At 46.4% G+C, this 27,466-nt stretch overlaps 1 protein-coding gene across 2 annotated transcripts in view; it reads left to right on the forward strand.

Annotated features, from left to right (window-relative positions):
- The first annotated feature begins 13,335 nt into the window (after nucleotides 1-13,335).
- LOC135905949 (cadherin-like and PC-esterase domain-containing protein 1) overlaps nucleotides 13,336-27,466 on the forward strand; it is a 209,867-nt gene continuing 195,736 nt past the window's right edge. For both annotated transcript variants that reach the window (XM_065437093.2, XM_065437094.2), the window contains exon 1: nucleotides 13,336-13,646. The gene's annotated coding sequence lies outside the window, so the exon portion shown is untranslated. The remainder of the gene's footprint in view (nucleotides 13,647-27,466) is intronic.

Consider the following 27,466-nt stretch of genomic DNA (forward strand, 5'->3'; position numbering starts at 1 on the left):
ATCCGCTTGTTCAGGATTGTTCTTAAGGATTGTAGCAGCCAGCCTCGGTTACCCTCTACGCGAGAAATACATGAAGGTGCCAGCTGGTGCGCTGGCGCCCGCTTCTGCAACTGCCGATGAATACCTGGTACTTAGTTCTGATGAAGCTACCGTAAACGCTATTTCATTTTCACGTATCGAAAAAACGGGAGCTGCACGCTAGGAAAAAGAGAGTGGGCGTTCGTCTAAAGTCAGATCAGAAGTTGTGAGCATAAATAAAGTGAACAAAAAATATAAATTATGGGATTTTACGCGCCAAAACTACAATCTGATTATGAGGCACGCCGTGTAATGGGGGACTATAGATTAATTTTGGCGAGCGTCTTTTGTATTTCACCCCCATCGAAATGCGGCCGCTACTGCCCATATTTGATCCCGCGAGCTCGTGCTTAGCAGCGCAATGCAGAAGCCACTAAGCAACCCCGGCGGGTATGAATAAAGTATGGAATGTCGAGTGGCATCGTTGGCTTGCCTGACGTGGTCTGAAAGTAACTGTTAGAAAGGCGCTTTCTTGTCAAAGGCACGTCGCCTCAGAACTCGAATTTCTGGCCACGAAATAATGTTGTGCCTCTTTTTTTCGCATATTCTGCTAATATGCAATGCGGCTTAACGACTGGAGGTGGGGTTCTTTACGATGGTGCGCCCGATGTACGGGAGAAGTACGCTGTTTCTTCAGGGGGACAATCGTGTTCCCCGTACTCTTAGATAAAGCACCGTCAGGTTTCTCAGCGTTTTATTTAGGCCATGTTTTTCACCAACGTCTCTCACAAGCGTTAGAAATTATCTGTTCACTGCTCGGCATTTCATTAGCCCCCTCACAATGCGTTATCTCTGTTGACAGGTAGTGATCATGTTACCTGTGAACGCTAATAGGCATGGTTAGCATGAACCACTTTACCAGCCGCTATAAGCAATACAAATCTTAGCGCACTACCCCGCCTACAGATACAAAAACACAGAAAAAAAGAAAGTTTACTTACTCTATTATCATCGCGCTTAAATAGCAACTTTGTTCTGGATTGCCAATCGAGAGGAATAAAAAAAAAAAGGACGTCGTAATGTTAGCTGCGATTTTGTGTTCAGAAGCAAGGAAGGAGAACTTTCATCAAAGAGGCAACATAACTACAACCATGCTGCATGCTACAACTATGCCATGTGCCATGCGTGATAAATACTGCGATAACGAAGGAGAACCTTTGTTATCATAGTTTCATTTCTGCCTCAGACCTAAATCGTTGTGATTTGGCACACCCGCTGGCACTTTAGCAGTGTTTCTGATTTTCGGCGTACTTCGGCTGGCTTTGCATGAATCTCAAACTTCGGCCACATATCGATTTATAGCGCTTCTCTGTTTCGCATGCAAGCGTCGTGTGTCGTACGAGTATTGCCGAAAGTCTCATCTTGCGGTCACTTATACGCACCGCCTTTGTAATATATTTCCTTTACAATGTAACACGCTTTTCAACCAGGGCTACAGCGACGCACCACAAACTGCTTTTTGATGGGCCTCATGAAAAAGATGTTTTGGACATCTATCTCCGCCTCAGGAGATGACCACACTATAGCGTTCGTGGTTTGCAACTTTTCTTTTTTTGTAAATTACATTTTTTAAAACAATCTCACGGAGCATTGAAAAAAAATAATCGTGCACTGCACTTTGATATCTCGTGTGCTTGTTCCTATGCTGAGCGATAAAAGATTGCAGGCTTGGGCGCATGGGGGCCCAGTTGATATATGCTTTCACTGGTCTTTTTATTTCTAGAAAGGATGTAGGTACCGAGGTTGTAAAGAAAGCGAGATGACCAAAAATCTCTAGCATAATAGGTTTAGTGTAGGTGTACAAGGTAGTCATCAAGGTTTAGAGTAGCCACTAAGAAGCGGAGACTTGCCAAGAGTTGAATTAAAAGAAAAAGAATGCAACACTGCTACGTTTTCCACCCCACTTGGAAACATTAATTTAACCTCCTCTTAGAATAACATGATGACATTGCAATGAATCTAACTTTTTCTTCTGCTTGAAGTCGCGAATGGCGAAAAACTCTCTTTACGTTTTTTTTTTGTTTCCTTTCCTACAAAAAAGCATAGCTTTTACCCAAGAGATAACTACCGAATAATTCAAGGGTGAGAGGGGCCTCACTCTTACCGGAGCGCCAGAATTTCACCATCTGAACGCATTTGCGCTTTAACGCAGACCACCACCAAGAAAAATAGAAAATACTTGTTAAAGTGAGTAATTTTCTTTTGTATTTTCTGTGTTCTCTACCTGAATTCCTCACATGCTAAGCTGCAGCCGTGAGCAATGAGAACCTGCGCTAGCAAAACAGGAATGAGTTGTTACTACAATGTTTGTTGTAACCTTCTGGAACAGTCTTAATCTTCTGAGCCGTTTGGGCCTTATTTTGTTCCCTGAACAGCATGCGTGTGGTGTGTGACCCTTTGATCACGTGATTTTGTACACGTGCGCCTTGACTCTTTGTCTTCACATCTATCTATCTATCTATCTATCTATCTATCTATCTATCTATCTATCTATCTATCTATCTATCTATCTATCTATCTATCTATCTATCTATCTATCTATCTATCTATCTATCTATCTATCTATCTATCTATCTATCTATCTATCTATCTATCTATCTATCTATCTATCTATCTATCTATCTATCTATCTATCTATCTATCTATCTATCTATCTATCTATCTATCTATCTATCTATCTATCTATCTATCTATCTATCTATCTATCTATCTATCTATCTATCTATCTATCTATCTATCTATCTATCTATCTATCTATCTATCTATCTATCTATCTATCTATCTATCTATCTATCTATCTATCTATCTATCTATCTATCTATCTATCTATCTGTCTGTCTGTCTGTCTGTCTGTCTGTCTGTCTGTCTATCTATCTGTCTGTCTGTCTGTCTGTCTGTCTGTCTGTCTGTCTGTCTGTCTGTCTGTCTGTCTGTCTGTCTGTCTGTCTGTCTGTCTGTCTGTCTGTCTGTCTGTCTGTCTGTCTGTCTGTCTGTCTGTCTGTCTGTCTGTCTGTCTGTCTGTCTGTCTGTCTGTCTGTCTGTCTGTCTGTCTGTCTGTCTGTCTGTCTGTCTGTCTGTCTGTCTGTCTGTCTGTCTGTCTGTCTGTCTGTCTGTCTGTCTGTCTGTCTGTCTGTCTGTCTGTCTGTCTGTCTGTCTGTCTGTCTGTCTGTCTGTCTGTCTGTCTGTCTGTCTGTCTGTCTGTCTGTCTGTCTGTCTGTCTGTCTGTCTGTGTATGTGTATCTGTATGTGTATGTCTGCCTGTCTGTCTGTGTATGTGTATCTGTATGTGTATGTCTGCCTGTCTGTCTGTGTATGTGTATCTGTATGTGTATGTCTGCCTGTCTGTCTGTGTCTGTTTGTCTGTGTATGTGTATCTGTATGTGTATGTCTGCCTGTCTGTCTGTGTCTGTTTGTCTGTGTATGTGTATCTGTATGTGTATGTCTGCCTGTCTGTCTGTGTCTGTTTGTCTGTGTATGTGTATCTGTATGTGTATGTCTGCCTGTCTGTCTGTGTCTGTTTGTCTGTGTATGTGTATCTGTATGTGTATGTCTGCCTGTCTGTCTGTGTCTGTCTGTCTGTAACCATCAACTATTGTTCCCGCTTACCTGGGTCACTGAGTAGTCCATGGTCGAATGGGTAGCCCATCGGGCTGCCGTGTTTGAGGGAACAGGGCTCAAAAATAACCTCCGGGCCAACATGACTTACTTTTCATGTGGCAATGTGAACCGTTTCACATTTGCGGCTTCTGTAGATTTTTGTTTGGGCGTTCCTGGTTTTGTTTGCGCAACCCTGATCAAACGCCTGCACCGTAAATCCTCGCAAATGCAACGACAGCGAACAGCGAAGGCGCTTAGAAACACCACAGACGCATCGTTCAAAGTTTTGAAAGAGGACTCGGTTTTCTCGCACAACAACTCAAGAACAGAAAAGCGAAGTCCTTCGCTCTCTTTCATTTCTTTCTTCCGCGCGCGGCCAGCTGACACAACGTTTTCACGCTGGACATTTCCACAACAGGCTTTGTGGATCGAGAATTGTGCGCGGAGCTTCAAATCAATTGCGTTTACGGGCGACCGCCGAACACTGTAGGGCGGGAGGCCAATAAGGCAAAGCCCGAAGGATAACGACAGAAACAACAGGAAGCGACCCGCGGGCTCTTATTTACCTTTCGTTTCTTTGAGACAACGCGCCTTGGCCAAGGGTGAAAGACTCGACAGCGGCCTCAGCACGGCGCAGAGCCCGGAAGCGACGCCCTGCTTGCGGCTTGTCGTCGCGAAGCGCAGCTCGGCGTCACGTTGGCGTTGCGGTAAACGACGCGACGAAGGGGATAAAGACACGCTTTTCTGTCGGCAGCAGTGGCGCGCTAAATGAGATTTTCCTTCATCCGGCCAGATAAATTGTTCCCGTCGCAGCCGCGGCGTCCCCCGAACGCTTCCACAGAAATCCCGGCGCCACTCGTTGCGTTCGCTCACTCCCTTCCTGCGTTTGCTTTCTTTTCTTCCCGCCTGCCCTGTTTCTCCCCTTTCCCTTGATGGTATAGCTCTTCTCTGTCTCGCCTCCTCCTACCACTGCCTTCTTGTTCAGGCTGTTCGTTTTAGTTTCGCAGTGTCTTATTAGCCTCACGGTGACTAGGATTACATTGGCTAAACACGTGGCTAGCATTACATAGATGGGGGGAGGGGGGATTAAACAGAGGTTTTACGACTAACCAGGATGGCACGGTTGTTCTCCTCAAGAGGAAAAAAAGATGCCAGATCACATACACGAGTTGATGCGGTGAATGCCTAAGTGCAAAGCTTTATTGCGTTGTTAATAGGGTTTTGTTTGCCTGTCTTACCGTCTCAAAAGGTGCCTTTGGAGCATGGAGAATTGTGACCGGAATTATGTTGTCGAGAGCATGTTTTGGCCTGCCGTTGCTTGCGACCCCAGCTATCCGAGATCAGCAACTGGGATCACGATGTACTGTGATGACGAATGGCAATGAAGGGGAATCTATACTAACGTGGATGAATTGATGGTGATCGACCGAGGGGGCTGGTGCTAGTCGTTCGCGATTCCCTTCTCTCGAAAAATTATTTCCGTTTCCACCCTCTCTGCAAACGTCTTCCTCTGTTGTAGTTCATTGAACTTAGGGCCGAGGAACGTGTACGCGATTAACAGAAGGCCAGTAAACATCGCCCACCAAGGGACTCACAGAAAACTGAAGCTGGGATCCCACCTTCTTAGGAACGATATCGATAGCTCCAAGCGTAGGCCACTGGTTTCTTATGGCGTGCCGCAAAACCATTTCTTCGTCGGCGGGTCAAACCACGGGAGAAAGAAAAAATAAAGATCTCGCGCTTCGTAAAGGCAGCAAGCAAGGTGAGCGGAACGGGAGAGACGGTAGTTGTGATCCGGCACTCATCGACTGTACCCGCGCCTCCAAGCGTTCACGGCACGCACCGCGCGTATATATATATACATATATATATGTATATATATACGTGAGAGCCACAGAACGCACAGACCTATACGCACGCACGCATGTCGTTCCGGAGACCCAACAGACAGAAACGGCGCCAACAACGACAAACAAACCACGGGCATCGCTGAAGCAGCGGGTGCCTGGGCGCAGCACACGACGACTCTCCTCTGCCGTATCGTGCGTGGAAACAATTGGGGTTTCATGCTCCACTCGCTCGGAACACGGCGCCAGGCCGCCCGGCAAACGCCCCCCCCCCCCCCCCCAACCCTCTTTCGCTCTGGTTGGATGAGAGCGCTTCCCGCTTTGCCTTTTCCCGCGCTGTTTCCCTTTTGTTGCTCCCGCAGCCCTTTCCTGCTTCCCCACTAACTCTGCGCGTCCGGACGTTGCCTCTTTATCCCTATGCTTCCACCCTTTCCATACAGTTTTTCCGCGCTGGTGTTCTGTTTACTCTTTGGCCCGCGACGCTTTCTTACTCGCGCTCCCTGGGTCCGCTTCCCTTTTGTTTTCTCCTCCATCCCCGCCATCCTTTCCACTGCACTGCCCTGGCTGCTTGGGTTCTTCTAACTCGTTTATTTCCGTCGTTTCTCTCGCTGCTTTTTGATTTCGCCCGCGCCTCCAATTTCGACTGGTTACTGCCGCCTGTTAATACAGGAAGGAATGCCCGTGGTCTTGCGTTTCATGCGATTCCACTTCCGGTATTCTTTAGGTGTTAATTTTGTACTTAATTCTTTTCGCGTGGCTTCTAGCGTTGACTCTCTTCGCCTCCCTTAGAATTTTGCCTCTGCTAGCATAGTTTCATCAGTCTTGTTTTTACTCCCCGCGCGTTTTGTTCTTCCCGTTTGTTCTCGCGAATTATTTCCTGCATTCATCCTGCTTTCCCTGGTGCTTGCTTGCCTCTGCTCCCGAGCTTTCTCGTCTCCATCAGCCCTTTGTGCCCCGATTTCTTTCATTTCGTGTTTCCCTTTACTCTCCATTTTCCCTTCCTTCTCACTCCATATATCGTTTCAACTTTCTTTTTTTTTGCTTGTCTTTCTTGCACTGTCGAACAACTATGTTCTTGCTTTTTCCCCTCTCTTCAACGAGGCTTTGGGAGCACGCCATTTCCTGCCTTTCCCATTTTGTCCCTTCTAAGTACACGCAATGCCGACTCCCGCGATGTTCCACTTTCGACTCTCGCTTTTGCCCTTACTGCATCTCGTGTGTTTTTTGTCGTTGTATACACACTACACGTATCCCGGTTGGGGCGCTTACATACGGCTAAAAGGAAAGATCGTACTTGCGAAAGACAAGGCGCATGCTGTGCTCGCTCGCTGCCATCAGGTTGGGAGAGGATTCCCATCTCTGGCGTTTCCGGTCTCGTTTCTCACTGCACTTTCGTATTGCTGCGAATGTTTGTTACTGGCGCGTCGACCTTCGTGTTTTTCGGCCTCCCACCACTGGTCGACGCCACCGCTTCCGTTGAAGTCGCATCGATTCGGTGTTAGAGATGCCAAATGCGATCAGCGTGCACCTGATTCGGATGCAATTTTGCCGGCACCTGCCAAAGGTAGAGACGACTTTGCGTACCACTTTCTATGGGCTTTCGTCGGGGCTATAGAGTCAGTTAATGCTCCCAGTTGGAAACTTAAACACAACGACTTTCAAGAGGTGCAAGCGCTCCTTTTTTTTAAATTTGTCTTGCACTATGGATTAGGGGGAACATTCCGAAGGAAACGCTCGAGAGACTGTCGCTTCCGTCTAGTTCCATTAGTACAAACTGGCAAAAATACATATGAGGTAAAAATGTCTAGGTAGGAACACACGTCCAGCTGTTGCCGAGTAGGACGGAATTTGTAGAAGTACAGAATTTGTAGAAGGGACGGAATTTGTAGAAGGACGGAACTGGTAGGCGGACGAGAACTGGAAGACGGACGGAATTAGTAGACGGGCGGAATTGGTAGACGGGCGGAATTGGTAGACGGGCGGAATTGGTAGACCGGTGGAATTTGCAGTAGGACGGTAAACCACTTCTGAAAGTTTAGTCTTTTCGAAATAACCAAGTGACCACCGCCGTGGGAGCCACGTTACTCGTTACACTCCGACTCTGAGTACGAAAACAACATTCTTACTTTCTAGCTTGTGCAATCCGACGCGTCTGGATGCTTACCTGTTAACAAACATACAGACCTGTAGGCTATCGAAAGGCTTACTGATTCCACTTTAGGAGCTCATACATGGCCCCGTATGTCCACTGAGTGCGCCCAGTCACGTTGATTTCGATCGAACGTGACTACAAGAAGCCGGTGTCGTCACCAAGCGCTTTTCGTTGCAATGAGACGTCATAGTAAAGATTGGGTTTCGGGTAAGCACGCAAATGAACAACAGTAACGATGTAAAGAGCTGTATCAGTCGACGATCGATTTATTTGAACACCGAGGCACAAATATACACATAGACGACATCCCTATGGCGCAGCAAATGACATGCACACAGATATGGCTTTTTTCCTTTCCTTTCGACTAAATTATATGCTTAAAAGCGGTCACACTATAAAGTGCACACGCTAGGAAACATTTAAAAATGATCATTCTCTCTCGGTAAACGAGATTGACGGAGTGCTGACACAATCCCTACCCAACGTTGCAATTTCCGTGCTTCAATGATTAGTCTTGTTAGTTCACCTCTGTGTGACGATATCTGTGTGCACATTCCTGGCCAGTCTTCTCTCTCTCTCTCTCTCTCTCTCTCTCTCTCTCTCTCTCTCTCTCCTTCCGCTCTCTTTCTCCTTTTATCCCCGTACTCCTTCCCCCCGTGCAGGGTAGCCAACCGGAACTACCTCTGGTTAACCTCTCTGCCTTTCTATGCCTCCTTTCTCTATCTCTTGGCCGGCTGTAGTGCGTAAGTACAAACATTGCCTGAGGATAAAGTTGGGAACCGTGGGGTGCGTAAACATCAACATTGCATAAGATTAACATTGCATAGCACGTCGAGTAGGATGAAAATAAAATGTTACATGTCGCCTTTAGTTTTTACAGTATTTAAGTGACCGCTTCATTAAAACTTCGCTTCACATAGGTTGGGACATGTGCGCTGGATCGGCATAAATACTACCGCGCTCAATGTGGGTTGCGACATGGGAGCCTGGGGCTCAATGAAATCTGAGATGGTAAGGCAGCACCGACAAACGTAAAATTTGTGAAATAAACATAATTTCAGTTACTAGTACTAGTAGCACCCTGAACTGTTTACAAGAACCATTACAGCTGTTTGTCTTTTTTTTTTAAAGAAGAATGGCAGATGTACACCGTGTTGGGGTTCGTATGGAGTGCCACAGTATAGCGTATGGGTATTTTAAATCGGAACGCTTTTTTTCCCTAAAGAAACTGCTATGTTTAGGTCCCTGTCATTCTGGCAGATCGGCGACGAGGCTAATTAGACATTAGCAGAAAAAGAAGTTATGTGATAATTCGCTAAATAAGTAGAACGTGCTGAATAACTTTTTAATTACTAACCCCAGGGATCATGTAGTAATTGCGAAATTGAAGCTGTCGAGTTGTGAAATCATGGTCTGCTTAGCAGAAATCCTATATCTAGCTCAACTTGTGAAATATCCGTCCCAAAAACTTGCTGCAAGATGCACTGCCGTTCCAGTTAAGATCATCCCATGCTGTTAGAGGTACGCTCTTGGTAAATAATTAACTGGAACCCCAGTGTACTTTGTAGCACATTTTAATGTCGCATGTTTCGAAGGGGGTGCTAGTTATAGGGTTTCTGCTAAGCAAATATGACTTCACTACTCCTCAGCTTCAATTTCGCAATTACAATATGAGCCCTAAGCTTAGTAATGTATATTAAACTTATCCGTATTGTTACGCGAACGATGGATTAAGCACTGAAGGCTATTTGCAATGTATGTGTACAAAAGCAACTACAGCGCTGGCCAGTTTGGTTTGGTCCGGTGCCTAGGGATGCGGCTCAACCCACTACGGGAGATCGGCCATGAATCGGGTGGCAGTAGGTAAATAGGGAAGAAAACTTAAATATAATTTTGTAATTTAGGAATGATATTAATCCTAAATGAATACTAATCCTTATTATACATTTTCGGGCTATACTATATTAAAATTTGAAGTTAATATTTTGGTGTTGATATTGAGGCAAGTAAAATGATAAAATTAACATGGCAGTCTCTTTGCTTTAGTTACAAAATTAAATATGGCATTACATACGTTCCTGTTGCAGTTCAGCCGACAGCTCGAGACCGAGGAGTAGTTCGCCTTCCTCGTCGGGGCGACCGCGCTCATCGTCCAAAAGAAACACGCGAAATGCATGTAGCAGCATTACTGTTACTAAACATTTATCATAATTTAGGGAAATGGCGATGTCTTCACTAAAATTTTCCTAATTACTTTTTTCGCCTAGTCCCGTAACCTATCTGCAATAACGGCAGGGGCCTAGTTGTGACAGAGCCCTAAAAAAATAATAATGAAAAATAAAGCATTCCATATGAAAAGAAAAAGCTGCTTTTGGTTCTGCCTTTTATCTCAGTGGTTTACGAAATTGCGAATTACGCAGAGAGCACGTGAAACGCGACGTGAACGGCAATGGAGCAAAGGACCTCAGCAGGAAATTGGTGCGAAGCACACAAGGGCGCCGCAAGGTCACAGTGGCTACGGGTGCTGGCTACGAGCTCACGGGTTTGATTCCCAGCTTCGGCGGTCGCGTTTCGACGTGGGCGGAATGTAAAAAAAAAATACGTGCTTAGATCTGGGGCCACGCTAAGGAACCACACACAGGCGGTCGAAACTAGTGCGATGAAAAACCGCTGACGTCAGACAGATATACTTGGCTGAGGGTAATCCGTTGGAGAGTTTTGGAAGCACGTGCCGACCACTGCCCCATTTCACACTTGGAGTTTGTCGGCCTCCCGTGGCATGCGAGAGCCTGGAGGATCAGCTGAGTCTGAATGACTGGGCCCGCAGATCGGCAGCCGCAAGCGCAGCCCTGGACTGAGGACCCCCACCCCATCGCAAGCCAAGAACCTCCGACCACTCGGAGTCCCTCCGCAGCAACTTTACTGCAAATAAATAAGTTTTCACCACCACCACCACCATGGCAAGCAAACTCACTTGCGCAAAGTGGCCACAACGTGGGGTCTTGTAACGCTGGTCTTGTAAGCGCGTGACTGTTGTACGATCCTAGGTCAGATACCTGACGTACGTCACCTCAGACCTAGCCTGAATGAAAACATGACGAACAATTTCTGTTTAAGTAAAGTTAATAAACGTCTTTCTCTCTCTGTTTAAGTAGAAAAAAAGTGAGTGAGTGTCACGAGAGTTCGAGAATTGCGTAAGTATGCATTTCTCGTTATCTGTGCTTTATATCGCAAAAGCAGAGTCGCAAGGCAAATCAGCTCGCAACTTTACAGTTCGGTGGCATAGACTTTCCTACGCTTCTTTCCTCTCGCTTTCCAGGTCCCACCATTTTCCCATTTAAACGAGTTTGCCATAAATGCCCAGAGGTTCCAGGCTTACAAGATTTACTTCAACTTGAAATCGGATAGGTTGCTCCGCGTTCCGCGAGCGCGTGTAGATATCGCAAAGGGCAAGTGAAAAAAAAAATTGCGGGTCTCTGTAGACATGCTTATAAATACATTTTGTGCTAGATATTTGCGAATATCATGTTCTTTCATTGCAAGTTAAGTGGGGCTAAAGATACTTCCTCCGCGTCTTGTATGACAAAACTATAACTGCATTCCGAACGGAAGTCGCAATGCTATAGGTATCCTGGCGTTGCGCTCGATATGTGGGAAGACTCTAGAAACACGATGCATCTCTGTTGTCGAATAAAATACGCGTAGTCGAAGTTGAAAGCGGGAGCGAATGTTTCGACAAGCGGACTTGTCTCCTTCAAGGCGACAAAAGAAAAGTCCATTTCTCAAGACGTTGGCTCCCGCTTTCACCTAGTTCTCGTTTTGCTCACCGTCTTGAATTTCCATCTCCCGCCCTCCCCCTGTTTGCCCTGAAATCTGCCTGTCACTCAAACTGTAAGTGGATAATATACAGCAACATAATAGAAAACTGTAAGCTGCTTGCCGTTGTTGTATATGGTGCATTTCAAAATTAACTCGCTACAGCTACACGACGGCCAAAATTAAAGTTAGTAAGTCAGTACTTCACAAATGCCTTCTCGAAGAACATGTGAAAGGCTGAGGCATTTAGCTGCAGTTTTGCGATGGACACCTCGCAACTGGTGCTGGGGATTTAGATTTCTTTGTGAATGAACAATCATTCAAAAGCGGCTGGCTTCAATTCGAAAATTTCAATACGTGGCTTCGACTAACTGTAACAGTTGTGGAACACTGGTTAGCTATAACAGCGTACTGCGACACTGAATACTGGGAGCCCGTGCCCGGTGTGTCCCCGCATGGCTACGCCACTGCGTTAGACTGTCCAACATGTTTTGAGCGGACTGGATAAATGAGTCTCGAGAGCCTGGCTTCATGGGCTCTCCAGCCCAGAAAACCACGCGCGCTCTGCTGCGATACTTGAAGGCGAAAGACTGGAGTGCCTGACTGTGGACACGCTGGGCCTTGTTCAGTGCACGTGATTAATCTGATTTGCTTTTATTTTACTCTTTCAATTTCCCGACCCCCTACTCACATGTATGGTTGCAAACGCGATAACGTGTACGTGATATCCGTGCCTTCCCTTGCTTCTCTCTCTCTCACACGAACTTTGTTTACCCTCTGCTGTTTCTTCTTCTCCCGCGATGTCTGTTTGCAACAGATCGCTCTTTCCTTCTTGCACTCTGCTTTTCTATTCCCACTCCTAATCTTTCGCTCATAACACGCACACGCACACAGCGGCATATTCGCGACTGTGGTCAATACCCAGGGGCAGGACTAATCGACATAGCGATAGGGAAAAAGAAAAACGGGATCCCGCGACATCTCGACAGCACCTTCCGCCGCATAATAACCGAGCGCGTAACTGCCGACCCTCCACTCCGACTAGCATGTGCCCAGCGAGACTGTCAGACACACGTTCCGTCGTCCCGAAAGCGGAACCCACGAGGCACGCGATTGATCGGAAACGGACGTCGTCGTACCGCTACTACCACCCGCTGTCGCGCACGGACCCACAAGGGCGCTCGCGAACGTCGCTGCAGTCTCCGCCCCGAGATGGCGCCGCATACCTCCACTCCTCTGGGTATCGATCGCGACGTCCCGCCACCCGTCCTCCAGTCTTCTGTCCGTGCACGCACGGCGGGCGCCGGATACGTGAGGGGATACGCAAAAAGTACTCGTCCGCTTTTCCTTCCTACCTGTTTTTTTTTGTTTTTGTTGTCTAGCTTCTGATTCCCGGTCGCCGACGCCGCCGACGCCGGTCGGTCGGCAGGCAGGCCGGTCGTTTCGGGTGCCCTGGCTCCTCCCAACTTTCTCCTCGCCCTCTGACGTCCTCTATTTTTGTGCCGAGGGATGAGAGAAGGGGACAACGAGAGGAGGGGGGGGAACGGGGCGGCGGGAAGGAAAGGGAAGTTTGGGAAGTGTGTAAGGGGGAAGGCAGGGTCCGGGCCGGGCTCCTTCCCGAACGGGCCCCGGGGCGCGTCACAGTACTGGCGCGAAACGCGGATCGCGCTGCGCCGCGCTCAGCCGGCGTCGGACTCTCTTGCGGCGGCGCGAGGCATTAGAGCGCGCGCTTCTCCGGGCACCTCGTGCTCGCCCCGCTGTTGGTGATTTGTGTTTTGTGTGCGCCACTTGTCTTCGCCCTTCCCCGTGGTGGTGGTTCGGGATAGAAGGGAGCCACGTCATTTGACGCTGAGTCACGTCATTCGGCGCGGAGTCAAGTCATCCGTTTCGCAATCTTTGGTGCGCGCGGCTCGTGGCGTCCGAGTAGTGACGCCGCCCCGAAAAGAAACGCTGCGTCACTCACCGACTCTGACGATGCTGCGCTAGGATGTTTCGTTATTGTTGATACCGACTGGGATGAAGTTGCCGCTCTGCTGTTAGCAGGGAGCGATCGCATCGGAAACTTCTCGCTTCAAGAACACTTCACCATCTTCTTTAAAGTGTTGACTCCGCAGGCATGTGAAGACGACGTCTTGGCGTATCTGTTGTCTACACATGTGAGTGTCTAGTTGCTTTTTATAAACCTGGTAATGCTTTCTGCGTGTCGCGCAAGCTTCCTCAGCTTGGTTCCTTCGAACACGCGGAGAAATACTCTCATACGGCATTGTTGAAGTAGCTTTAATTTACCGTATTCAACTTTGGAACTTGTTTATTATCTTATGATGGTCCGTGACCTTGATGACAGTAATAAGTTGTAGAGGGTGCACGTTTCGCAAGTACTATAGGATAAAGTGACACGTAATTAGCCAGAGAATGAAGTGCCTTCTCCGTGATATGTTTGGGACGCGAATTCAACGTAGCCGCCGTTGGCGAATTACCTTTTTTTTCTGCAGATACGAGTTGGATTAAAGATGTTCAGGATAAAAGTGAACAGAATTTCGTGAAACAGCTTGTCCCTTGTAGTAGAAGGCTGCATGGTTCTACCTTTTTTAATGAGCATACCAGTAGAACGTCGTCATAGCCGTAATGTCAGGAGGTTGGCTTCGACAGCGGAACTGTACGCGGTAAACATGTCTTTAAGTGATGTATTTCTTAAGGTATGCAAACACAAAGACAGCTGAGCACCTAACAAATGAAACAGTAAAAAGATCTTGCGGAATAAATTGTCGAAGGTTTTGGCGAAGCAGTAGTGGCCACCAGTGAGTTCAGGTGCCTTGCATTTAAAAGCGGGAAAGGGCGGCAGCTAATGGAAAAACTCAATTACAGCCATCAGCAATCTGTATGCCGTGTCCGAAGTCTAATACTACTCTTCCTCTGATAACCAGCCATAAGTACTCTGTGATCAGTTGACCTCGGAAGCCTCTTAGCCCAAGCACTAAGGATCCATTAGGGCGTTGTTTGTTTCAAAACGAGAATGAGCTCGATAGTTGGAGGTTATTGCGCAGTACCAACAGTGAGGTTAGCTATCCCTGTCGTTGGGCCAAGGTGCTGTTTGTCTTGTGTGAAAAAACAGCAACAAAACAAAACCGGCACGCAGATCATGTTCTTCAGCATAATCTGATCTACGACTCAGAGCCCATTGCACAGGTCTGTCGTCATGGTGGTTAACAAGATCACAAAGAGGCACATGATTCGTGCACTGTAGTGGGCACACCACATTATCGCTCGCAAATTTCGAAACCGCACGCTACATTCGCGCTAACCAGAACACTCTCGTAGCCGTAACCTCCTCCCAAAGTGTGACAAAAGCTATGTGGATATATAGGCAATGTGAACGAATACCGAAGCAATGTAGTAAGCTGTGATTTATACCTAATAGTGGGAATGTACTTCAGGGATCTATGAAGAGAATCCAAATTGCCGCACGCTTATCTCTAAGTTTCGGGTAGATAATTACTTGAGCTGTGTGATTGGGTCATCAACAGTGCATGGAGTTGGTTGCAGTTGTTGAGGTGGTGGTGGCGGAACGTTGCCTGCTACATGGTGGAGCTCTTTCGCATCCGATCAAGTGCGCCATAACACAGTGTGCTGTTGTCGCCACTTTCATTTCTCACCGAACGCCTGCGAAAGGGCCCCTGGGATAGTGCTTAATTAGAGCTGTTGGCTGCCACTTCAATTCTTCTCGCGTAATTCATCGCGTGGAATACTTGACTATGGTGAATGCCGTGTTGTGGCAGCTTTCCAGTCAATGGCAAAGGATGAAAAAAGAATAGGGAATGATTACAAAAGAGGGTTCCTCGACCTGAGCGCTATTTTCGCACATCCGCGAACAGCCTGAGCCGGGGAAAGTTGTGTTTAGCGCTGCACCTCCTGCTACGTATAATCTATCTATCTATCTATCTATCTATCTATCTATCTATCTATCTATCTATCTATCTATCTATCTATCTATCTATCTATCTATCTATCTATCTATCTATCTATCTATCTATCTATCTATCTATCTATCTATCTATCTATCTATCTATCTATCTATCTATCTATCTATCTATCTATCTATCTATCTATCTATCTATCTATCTATCTATCTATCTATCTATCTATCTATCTATCTATCTATCTATCTATCTATCTATCTATCTATCTATCTATCTATCTATCTATCTATCTATCTATCTATCTATCTATCTATCTATCTATCTATCTATCTATCTATCTATCTATCTATCTATCTATCTATCTATCTATCTATCTATCTATCTATCTATCTATCTGTCTGTCTGTCTGTCTGTCTGTCTGTCTGTCTGTCTGTCTGTCTGTCTGTCTGTCTGTCTGTCTGTCTGTCTGTCTGTCTGTCTGTCTGTCTGTCTGTCTGTCTGTCTGTCTGTCTGTCTGTCTGTCTGTCTGTCTGTCTGTCTGTCTGTCTGTCTGTCTGTCTGTCTGTCTGTCTGTCTGTCTGTCTGTCTGTCTGTCTGTCTGTCTGTCTGTCTGTCTGTCTGTCTGTCTGTCTGTCTGTCTGTCTGTCTGTCTGTCTGTCTGTCTGTCTGTCTGTCTGTCTGTCTGTGTTTGTGTGTTTGTGTGTGTGTGTGTGTGTGTCTGTCTGTCTGTCTGTCTGTCTGTCTGTCTGTCTGTCTGTCTGTCTGTCTGTCTGTCTGTCTGTCTGTCTGTCTGTCTGTCTGTCTAATCTAATCTAATCTAACGCCAACCCAGTCTCGCCTCAGTTGTCTAACTGCTTGGGCTGTGTACCCCTGGCCATGATGCCGTCGGGCTCGTCGCATCACCGTCATTCCGGCTCTGTCATCCGACACTCGTCATGACGTCGTCGTCATGCTGTCGTTTTGTCACTGTCACCACTTCAGTAAAGTCATCGCATCATTGTCGTGTCATCGCTGTGATACCGCCTTCGTCGGTCAATCAACGTCAATCTTTCTTCGTCATTGTATCGCAATGATACCGTCGTCATTCAATCGGGATTATGGTGCCCTTGTGACGCCGTCATCGTCAATCGCTATCATGCGTTGATTGTAAGATCGTCGTCACGCCGTCGTAGCCGCGCCGTCATCGTCACTCCAGCTCCATCATCCGACTCTCGACGTGCCGTCGTCGTCAAGCCATCGTTGTCATACAGTTTCGTATTATAGTCATCGTCACGCCATTGTCATCGTACACTCGTCGTTATACCATTGCTCTCATGTTGTTTCGCCATCGTCGTCGTCACACAGTCATCGTCATGCATTCGTCGTCATACCGTCGTCGCGCTACCATCGTCGTTGCACTTTCGTTTCACCATAGTCATCCCTCCAGTATCGTCATCCCGTTGTCGTCGTACCACATAGAACGACGAACGAGGAATGGCGCCGATGGACCGAAGAATGTGGTATTCGCGCTTTTGTCGTTCCATCAATGACATTCCTTCTCCCTCATTCCATCGTTACTCCGTATCGTCACACAGTCGTGGTCATGCCTTCACGGTCATGGACGGCCTCGGCAAGCGAATGCCATAGCAGAAACGGCGATATCAGACTATGTGGCATGCAGGCGAATCTACGAAAGTTTCAGAATCACCACAACGTGGTAAATAAACGGTACTTCAGTAATATTGCCTGTCGCTACATTGCTCGATTTCCATTCGCGTTACTGTCGACAGTTATCGTGACGTGAGTAATGGCATAATTTTCAACGAAATAAAAACAATGTGCTTCTTATAGCTCACTGAGAAGCCCAGGTAAAATCACCTATATGCCTCAAAAACAAGAAAAAAAAATGGACGACGACAAGTAGTCAGCATTTATTTTGCAAGCACATAATTAAGGTTCACACTTCAAACTTTCGGTGACATCACACACAGAGTAGTTTCCATTTTCTGCAAATATGAAATTTCTGCCGTTTTTGGTACTCCCAGGAAAGTGGTGTAACTTTTTAAGCATTTCCCATAGCACCTCTAAATGGGCAAAAAACGAGGGTTTAACAATATTTATTTAAGCCCGTAATTGACACGCACACTTCAAAATCTGCCTGTATATTACTCCATGAGATACACCACGAATCCCTGAGACGTACGCTTTGTGAATAATTATTTTTCTAGAAAATTGGGAAAACTAGCATACATATAGCTAAGAAGGGTACTAGTTTGGGCGATTCGGTAGCAATCCATAATAAATAGTTGTTGCGCACAAACCGAAAGATTTCACGAACATAAGCACAATCTTCGCTTGTGTTCGTCATATCCCTGGTCCTTCGTCTTTCCGGTTTTGCGCAACAACTATTTATTATGGCATACAGCATTTTTGAGCGTGTTTAGTCGTATTGACAGCATGATAAGGTGAGGAATGCTTCGCATTAAATTATTCCCTCGATATTTCTTAAAATGACGACGCAAACATTGCAAATTACCATGACCGATCATGCGTCGTAATCATAAAATGAAAATTTTACCGTTGGCGCGTCTTTTCCACGGAGTTGTTGAAAGTCACTACACATAGACATGCATGTGTAATCACTTTATCTGCCTAGAAGGGCACCTGTAATTACTGGAGAATCAGATTAGAGATGCACTGCAAGAGACTATGTTCACTTTTGGGCACTCTCTAAGGTATGCACAATACGAAGGGGAATTAGAAAGGCTTCGAGCGATTTGCTGACGAGCTGAAAGAAGAAGAGCTAAAGAATCTGAGTGAGGCGAGGTGGATGAAAAATAAATTCCAGCGCCTCATCGACACGTTACAATCTCAAAAGTGGAAATCCTTTAGCGAGTCCTTGGATCCCCATAAGCCTCTGTCCCATATATTGCCGCGTCTCTAGTGCGACAAGGACGACGACGATATGCAGACATATCGTCACTTGTAAAAACACATGGAAAGCAAGGAGAAGAAGCAGTGACGGCGCGCGCTACTGAAGCAGCCCGTAATTGTTGCTGTTCCTGCTTACAAGTCGGTTTGTCCCTCGAGTTTCGTGGCGCCGCAACAATAGGGAGAGCTCTGCGTGGCTTGCAATGGTCTTCGGATGAGTGCTATCCTTCTAAGTCTCTTGCCGTCGATGCCTGTATCAACATCACGTAATGTTCCGGCTTACCATGACCTTCGCATAGTCGTCATGTTTTCTACAGAGGAGCTAGAAGCTGCGCTGTGGAGTTGTACGAAGTCATCATCGCCTGGGCTCGATGGAATCCCATACAAGGCACTTGCATACCTTGTGGAGATGCAATGAATCCTGCCGCGATGGATTGATTCCTCGTGAGTGGAAGGTCAGCCGCCTACTACCTTTGCTTAATAGTGGTAAATTTTCATTAAATTGTGCATCGTACCATCCCATCGCTCTTGCCAATAGCGTTGGGAAAGTAATGGAAAGGACGGGTGTTGACGCGCCTTGAATGGTATTGAGAGCATAATGAGGTATATCCGCACGCAGTGTTGGTCATTTAGCGATAAGGTGCTTGATTTAGTTCCATCTATTCAACATCGAAAGAGCATGAAACAATTAACGGTGCCGATGTTTCTTGATGTGAAAGGCGCATATGGTAATGTAGCAGACCAAGCAATCCTCGATGTTTTGATGTGCGCAATGGTGGCCGTGCATTGCGCTGGATTCATAGCTATTGTGAAGATAGATACTTTTTCATGCTTACCGAGTATGGAATGACATCACACCATCTAACAAGCAAAGGTGTGGCGCAATGGAGCGTTAAGCCCAACGATCTTCAACGTAGCACTGTTAGGCTTTGTTGGATCATTGTCAAGGATGGTCCAGATATCCATCTATATATGTGAATATGGGTGTCCGGCGTGACACGTCCGTATATGAATGTGCCGATTAGTCGCATTTACATGCAACATAATGACTCCGTATGTTATACACACGAAAAGACACATGAAGTAATTGTTTATGTACCAAAGCACCATTTCCTTGGAGTCATCATCGACCATGGTTTGTCCTGGACGTCACATATTTCATATATGAAGAAGAGGTTGACTTCTATGGCCCACGTGTTCATATTTGTCGGTGGAAAGTCTTGGGGCGCATCTGTGTGGTCGACGCTACAGCTAGATTACGCATTATTTAAAAGCTTCCTAACATACAGCCTGCCCGTGCTGGGCAGCACCAGTAAAACAAACCTTCGCACACTTCAGAGTATACACGCTCAAGTTCTACGGACGTGCCTCCGTCTCCCCAAGTGTGCATCCACAGTAGTCGCAATTGTCATACCGCGGGACCACCTTACAGCAACGTACATTCCAATCGACATGTCTCAAGGGTGCCCTTTCACCACCTTACTTGCCTGCCAGCGATAAGGCTACATACGAGTTTTAGCCGTCTCCTGATTACTCATGGAGGGTCGCTACCACCGAATTATGCCCCAGCAGCATGGTCTTCGTTGCCACTCTGGCCTCTGCATTCGCCTCGGGTATGCCTTGCTATTCTAAGCATCAAGAACGCACAAATGCGGTCAGCAGCATTGAAGCAGACTACATGAGGATCACAGTGACCGCTTGCGTGTTGGCACCGATAGGTCGGTCGTGTACTCTAGTTCAACAGCTGCAGCATTTGTCGTAGCAAAATCTACAGTGATAAAATGCAGGGCATTGTGCTTTACATCAACGATGGCTGTCGAACTTGCAGCTCTGCATACAGCAAATAAATTGATCAATCGGGAAACGCATATGACATGGTACATTTTCTGCGGTTCCAAGGTTGCCCTCCAGAGTTTGCTCACTGATTTACGCCGTGGACCCCACGAACTGCTTGTCGCGGTCACACAAGAAATTTACTATCCGGAAGTTCAGAAAGGACTTGACATCGTACGTGTTTCAATGGTTGCCAAGTCGATGTCGTATCCTTGGAAACGAGCAAGCAGACGCAGCCGCTCGATCTTCGCATGACAGTGGCGATTGCGTCGAAATCCCTATGTCAAGAACAGGCGCAGCAGGAAAGCTCCGTGCGCTTGCTCACGAGTTTACGTTGGACCAGTGGAACTCTGCAGGCTATAAAAAACCAGCTCCTTTGTTCCCTGGATCTTCATCTGATACTCCGCCTTCCACATGGCTTAGCACGACGGGAGGGAACTCTCATTTGACGTCTAAGGCATGGAGTACGCTTTACTGATGCATGCTCCTACGTCATCGGAATTAGAGCTGTGCACGGGCCGCATTTCTGAGCCCGCGCCCGGCCCGGGCCCTACACTACCACAGGCGACCCGGCCCGGCCCGGCTCGGCCTCAGACCGGGTTAAGGCCCGGCCCGGGCCCGGCCTGACCTGCAATAAAGCGACGCCGACACAAAAAGAAACAATATCAGGAAAATCAGTTTATTTAAATGACCTTATAATGTTGAACTCTTGCATTCCATATGACAAAATCGTGTATACAGATGCAGGGCGCACCCACAATTGTTATTCTAAGTTATTGTGCAAAAACAACAAGTTGTCCATTGATGAAGGGTTGAAGCAAGCGCTTCCGGGTGCGCGTCTTCGGAGCTTTGTGAAGCCTCTTCCTGAGAATGCCACATAACACCCGATCGTCCCCTTTTTTGGGTGCCGAAAGAGGCGAGTTGAAAAAGCTCCCCGTTTCTACGGTGCTGCTGAAAGAAAACAGTGACCTTTCTAGCATGGGCAGTGACGACGTGTGCTTCCTGTCGACTTCGGTCAACGACCAGTCTTCAAGCAATACCACTGCCCATTGAGAAAGCCTCGTATGCGCCGCCGCTGGGCTAATTTGTATGTGTGGCAAAGGCGACCCCGCGTGCGCCGTACACAGACTTATCTTCGCTTCCCAAACGCTTTCTTTCTCAGCCTTTTTACTGGGAGGCGCCTGCAAGCGGCGGCTTTTCCACAGCGTCGGTACTTGTTAGAACCGAAAACGCATTAGCCTCCGGTAGCTTTCGTTTGCCTTTTGTTAGCGTTTGTACTTTTCTCCCGTCCCTGTAGATTCCATTTTTGATGAATAAATACATTGCACTTCCTGCTGTACCTACATGCGAGACGACAAGCATACTTTCGCATAAGGTACGCAGTCGAGATCGGGGAGCCCGACCGGTCCCTCCGAGACAGAGAAAGCCGGGCCCGGGCCCGGCCCTAGCCCAAGTGAGAGAATCTACAAATGGCCCGAGCCCGTGCACAGCTCTAATCGGAATGGCCACAATTTCGGAATGTGACGTTTGTGGGTGCAAAAAGACGATAGCACAGCTTCTGTGTGATTGTGGTCGTTTGAATGCACGAAGTCCTCAGCACCACGCTCGACAAGACTGACGGCCGTTCCTTTACGGAAGCCAGAATTCATGGACCCGGGTGCTTGCCGACGTCGACCCGAATTGCTTTCAAAGCGCTAGTGTGTATTTTGAAAGAAACGGGACTCGCTGAAAAACTACAGGGTGTGCGATCTAATGCGCTTTTTTGGCCTTCCCTTATTTTCTCATCATTTCAGCCCTTAACCACCCCATCCCCTTGTGCAGAATAGCCAACCGAACACTTAATATGTTTAACCTCTCAGACATTAACCTTTTGTTTTCCCTCTCTCTCTGTCACTTTATGTCCCACCGTCGGTCGCGATTTCAGAAAAACCATTTGTTGTGCCTAGACTTATGTTGGTGAAGCAGCGGCACACTATAATGGTAGTTGAGAATAATAAAGAAACAATGAAGCTTGCTTCGCTCATAGTATTCATGACAAAAGTGCCACTTATCTAATAAGGAATAATTCTGTTGAAGTAAAAAAAAAACTATTTCATTGCAAACAGAAAAAAAGAATTTTTTTTAGCGGGAAGAATCTATGAACAGACTGCATTATAAAAACCTTTCTATAGTAAAAATATAACTTTTTTGAAGTCTAATGTTCTAAATAGCAGCTCTATTCAAATTCAACTAGACGGACATTTCGAAGTTTATTCAGTCGATCGAACACTATGTATTTTTACATCCTATTGACTGTACCAAATGAGCACTGTAACTCAATACAGTTTATCTTGATTTCTTAAGAACTCAAGTAATATATTTAAAAAATTTATCAAATTTTTTATTGGGAACTCCCCTTACCTGTTAGATTAATAATGTTTCCGGGATCGTGGATCCAAGTGCATATGCAGGCCATCCTACAATGGATGTGTGAAATGAGGAAACAGCTCTATTCGGAGGCGAGAATGGAACCTGTAATTCTCAAGCATGGCACTTTTGACAGCTTCTCTAATGTCTATGTTGAATTTGGTGTTCCGTCACTTGTGAAAATGAGGGCAAGCGAAAATAGGTGAAAATATTCAGTGACGATTTAGCAGTAATTGTGAGAGAAACGCATGACCATTACGTCGCACCTTTCTGTGAGGTCCCGGATCAATGACTTAAACCGCGTTGACTACATTGCAAAGTGTGGTTCACGAGTTGACTCAAGGCACGTATATATGTAGTGCAAGTGAGGTTGGTCCACCGTAAGTTGCACTAGATATAAATATACAGGGTATCCCAGGTATCATGCACCAAGATTTTAAAAGGTTCAAATGCCACGTAGCATGACAGAACCAAGTTAATGTTGTTTGCCGTCCCTTGAAGACACTCACATTATTTCTTGCCACCTGCCTAATTACATAATTAGTCTTAACCAATAAATTACCATCTCAAATGTTATAGTTAGAGCAAAAGTGCCAATGAGACAATTGTAGAGCAACTTGAAAAACTCCCCATACAGCTTTCTGTTGCTCAATACATGCTACGTAAGTGTTTTTTCCGAGCGTGAAAGCAGCCCTCGAATACACGCAATGTGCAATTGAATACACGCAGGCGGCAATTTTGCGTGGATTCGCGGGCTAAAAAGCTTATCGTCCTAAAAAACTTACCGTTTCGTTTTCTATGGCTGCAGCGCTTGGTTCCCGACGTTCTATCGTTCGTTTGTGTTCGTTCGAACTGGTTTTGTCGAAACAGCGGTCTCGCATTTCGGCGAGCACATTCTATGACGTGCTGTTTCTGAGATCATGCTCAGTGCCGTGGCCCAAGGCACTGAGCAGGGTCTCAGAATTCATAGTTCACTTATTGAGCAAAATAAATACTATGTTTTATCATTACTTTGCTCCATAGCTTTCTGCATGCGAACCAAAACTGTTATGAACCGTTACGGAGAATGTTTTGTTCTGAAGCAGAACCGGAACGGAACTTTTTTCAGTGGAACGAAACAAAACCACGATGCAAGAAATTTTGATCCGAAACCCTGCACCAAACCGCCCACTTCAATCCCAATTTCAGAAGCAGTCAGATGTCTTTGAATGCTATCGCGTTCCACTCTTAAAGGCGAAGTTTAAGCGTGCTCTAAAGTTTTGAAAGACGTTTGGCCTTCCCATCAACTAAAATGTCCAGTAGCTTCCATAATGCTGCAATGAACTACTCAGAAAAAGTATAGTCGCGCTTGCACTCCAAAGCACACACCAAATATCTAAACGGTAACATAAACCTGACCACTTCAGGTGCTGTAGCAACGCCCTCATTGCTTTCTGAGTCAGTGACGCATATGGCTACAGTCCGGGGATCTTGGCTTCTGAAAACGAAATTGAGGTCACCCGGTTTAATGCTGCCCAGAGGTGCTGGGCGTCAAAACTCAAACTAAGTCACTCGACGCGTTCCGGACTTTCTTCGGTCTCCTATGAGTCGCAGATAGGTGCCTCAGCAATTAAAATGCGGAAAGAACGAGCTTTCTTGAATGCCACCGCGATCCAGGGGTGGCAACATTAGGAAAAGTTCCTGTACACGTAGGCGAGTCTTGTGCCGAGCTATAACCTCGTAATAGTAGATAGACGGTGAAAAATGGTCACTACGAAAAGGTAATGTACGCGTGTCAATATCATAACAGCAACCTAAAGAGGCATAATGGGGAGACGAAAACAAAGTATTCGGTTATGTGATCCAACAAGAATGGTAGTAAGTTTCTCTGAAGACAGCGGGTGGTGGGGCACCACACGACGACTCTCTAAAATAGATGGTGGAAGCCTTGCATATATTGTGAGCGCTTTTACCGTGGTGTTTGCACCAGTAAGGCGTTACCCACATTTAGTACAATGAATGAACAACTCTCTATATATCCTTTTTGGATTACTGTATTGTGTTTTTAAGCTTTTCTTTTTGTCTTCAGTGCACATATTTACGTCGCGCACTTGTGGTAGTTGTTGTTGTTGTTGATAATAATAATAATAATAATAATAATAATAATAATAATAATAATAATAATAATAATAATAATAATAATAATAATAATAATATAATAATAATAATAATATGCTTATTCTCTCTATACATAGTTGTAGTTTATTGACTGGAAAATGTAGAGAGGTCATCCGGATAATGGAGCGTCTGGCCTGCTACTCTACGTAAGGGGAGGGGAAGAGGGGAAGAAAGAAAAATTATGGGGTTTTACGTGCCAAGACCACTTTCTGATTATGAGGCACGCCGTAGTGGGGGACTCCGGAAATTTTGACCACCTGGGGTTCTTTAACGTGCACCTAAATCTAAGTACCACGGGTGTTTTCGCATTTCGCCCCCATCGAAATGCGGCCGCCGTGGCCGGGACAGTAACAACTGGTATCACAGGCGTGAGTCCAGGCCCGTGTCGCCTAGGAAACGTGAAAGAGCACGCATTGTGTCTATCGTCTGCCAACTCCGTGGCCATGCGCCTAGCAAGAGGTTCTCCGACAGTGGTCCATTGAGTAAATGTCTCAAGGTATCTGCCATTGTCAGTCTTTCGCGCGCATATTCAGGGCACACCACGAGCAGGTGGTCTATAGTCTCTACAGCGCCACACACTGAACAGTCCGGGGAGTTTGTCCGTCCAATGATGTGCAAATATTTGCGCGTGAAGGCGACGCCTAATCGCAGTCTGTGTATCACCTCAAGAGTGGTGCATTTTCACGGACTCAAAACGCGCGCTGCAAATTTTGGGATGCTTCCTGCGCCACACCGCATATCAGATTCTGGCACTGCAGATCACCGAGCTAGTTTCATGCGCTCAAGAAACGCACCACCGCATAGTGTTCCAATGGATCCCGGGACACTGTGGGCTCAACAGTAATGAGATGGCCGATGCTGCAGCAAGGCGCGCGCTCAGCAATGGCCTGCGAACTGTAGTGCCATTCTCCATACTGGACATCACATGCCTCCTGTCGGAATTAGTGAGGAGTGCGACGAGAAGGTACTGGGCCCAGCCGGACGCTCGTCACGTCCGCCTTAAAAGGCTGGATCCCGATATGAAATTTCCTGTTCTGCGTGGAATTCCACGCCTTCATACATATAGATATGCCTTTCAACAACCAGCTGGCTTAAGCAGAACTGCTTGTGAGCGTAACTGGTCAGTGGAGTCATTAGTAGTGACTAAATTGCGCTCTAATCAGAACCTTATAACGTTAGACAATGTTGTATTTGCGATTTCTACTATGCTAATACATCATAGTTAAGAAAAAACCGCCAAAGAAAAGAACGCACGCAGGAAACACGGGTACGTCTAGAATTGCTAATACATTAAACTGCAAATTACAGACATCATGAAAAGCCTAAAATGCTAAATGCAAAATCACAGCTAAGCGCACGCACGCACGCACGCACGCCACTCGCTCACTCCCCGCAAAAGCTTCGCAGTTGAATAAAAAAATGTGCTGGCCCAGGATTTGAATCTGCACCGACGTCATAACAAGATGGTCGCTCTACCATCTTGTTATAACTACCGCAAGACTAATGCCATATAGGACGACTAAGAGTGCCTTTATGGTTTAGTTTCGGCCGCACGGATGTGAAATTAACCATTCTTCCGTTCGTACAGTGCATACACAGAAAACGAGAAGAGACAACACGGCGCACTATCAAGATCGGTACGTTGCCTTTCTCGAAGGTTGCCAACCGCATTCGCCGGCACTTCCCTAAATCAAATGTGACTACGCACGTGGGTGTATATGTACGCATCATTATGCTGACTCTTTATTTAACTTTTGGGACGAACTATTATCTTTTTTTTTATCCCACACGGGCAACAATCGGTGGTCCATTTAACACAGAAGCGTAAATAACCGCCTCGTTCAGCTGCCAGCGATGTCAGCACTGGCATCGGCTTTGTCACAAGAAAACTACGCGTTCTATGATTGAGTGATAGTACGCGCAATGTCTTAATCTATGTATACTTTATGGAACACATAAATAATGTGCCTGAAGTGCGAAGAATAAGTAGGCAGTATAACTGCTAGCGCGTACGTACTATACGGTCTCCGTCTCTCGTTAGCTGTTTTCGATCCGGTCGCTTATACGCAGCGCGACTCAGAAGGAAGCGACGATTCTTACTTACTCAAAATCTGTGTGTCTGGCTATTTTCTGACATTATTTGATGTAACCTAGACGCTGCTGATGTAATATTTCAAGCGAACGACGAGCGGTCGCTGTACCTGCCGATGTATGTAAATGCTTCGGTCGGTGTAGTGGGTTGTCAGCGGCGTTCTTTCGGAGGGAAATTGTACTCCCTATGAATCGACATATACTGATGCGGAAAGTATATAGCGATACATCTTCTAGTGGGTTTGCAAAACACTTTCCCGGGAAGAAGTAAAACCTCTGTGGCCGCGTATGAGCGCTGACGTCAGTTGCTGGGCTCGGGCATGCTGTCGGGCATGCTGCATACTGCATGCTCGGGCATGCTGCATACTGTCTTGTATCGACCGCTTCACACGCTGGCCTGAAGAAATGCCACTCTCTCGCATTACTGCAGAGTTTGTAGCTCAGGCCGTCTTAAATACCTTGATTTCTCTTTACGGCGTACCACACACCCTAATGACAGAGAGAGGAAGACAATTTGGCTCCTCCTTCTTTCAAGCTTTCTCCCGTCTTATGGGTGTAACGCACATGCGAACGACAGCTTATCACCCAGGTTCCAATGGTATGCATGGTAGAACACTTGCGCCATCAACCGAAAGCAGCTCTTCGTGCCCGTGACTCCATGA

The sequence above is a fragment of the Dermacentor albipictus genome, chromosome 5 (assembly GCF_038994185.2).
Source record: "Dermacentor albipictus isolate Rhodes 1998 colony chromosome 5, USDA_Dalb.pri_finalv2, whole genome shotgun sequence".
Lineage (NCBI taxonomy): Eukaryota > Metazoa > Arthropoda > Arachnida > Ixodida > Ixodidae > Dermacentor > Dermacentor albipictus.